This window comes from Palaemon carinicauda, chromosome 29 (genome assembly GCF_036898095.1).
Source record: "Palaemon carinicauda isolate YSFRI2023 chromosome 29, ASM3689809v2, whole genome shotgun sequence".
NCBI classification, from domain to species: Eukaryota; Metazoa; Arthropoda; class Malacostraca; order Decapoda; family Palaemonidae; genus Palaemon; species Palaemon carinicauda.
Genome location: NC_090753.1, coordinates 61,286,980 through 61,287,916, shown reverse-complemented (window position 1 = coordinate 61,287,916; position 937 = coordinate 61,286,980).

Sequence of the window (937 nt, the reverse complement as noted above, 5' to 3'; positions counted from 1 at the left end):
GGCGGACATCGTCCTGTCATCTGTATCTGAGGACATGTTTAACCAGATCAACTGGATTGACACACGGTAAGGTCGGGTGGACTACGACGACCTGCGAAAGAAACTCATCGTTACATACTCTCTCTCTCTCTCCATTCCCCTGAGTGCCCAACGAGTCCTGGACCTGATAAACCAACCTCTGAGGGACCACTCGCCCGTGGACGCCTGGGACGAACTGGTGGGCCCCCTGATGCTCCCGGAAGTCAACGCAGATGGACGATGGAAAGAGATCAGCTTATCCAGGCAGATCTTCGAGCATCGCCTACCTCAGGATGTTAAGAGCCCAACTCACCGACGCGGATGCGCTTCCAGTTGAGGACCAGGTACTCAAGGCCCAGAAACTGCATGAGGCCTCTTGGGCCTCTAGGCATGCCGCATTGCCGACATTTGTCCACATGGTCGAGGGAGAGAATGATTGCGGTTCGCCGAATTAGAGTTTTGTATGTATCTTTTCTTAACCGTACTTACTACGACCTGCTTGCATATAACAATGAATGTAGATTTTTCATGTATACAGTATGCCATTTCATGTATTTGATGCTCCACAGTTTGTATGTAATCTTGCGTAAGAAACACAAATGCCCGGTCAGATTTGACCTTTGCGTGACAAAGGTCGTTCGCCCCGACTCAGGCACTTCCTTTCCGTTCGCACTCCTGTAATACAGTAAACAGAATGTCCCGAATAATAAACAAGTCCGTTTTCAGCTCCTTCTCATTACATGCCTTCACAACTGGTGAACTCCCGGATTGGACGGTAACTTTGCAGTTTTGGCTTCGGCATTAACGTACTCATTACAGCTACATTACCTTCAATAAACTTTTAACAGAACCTTACGACGCCTTAGGTTTTCTTAAAGTTCCTATCCCGGGTTACCATAGACAAACGCCACAAACGGAT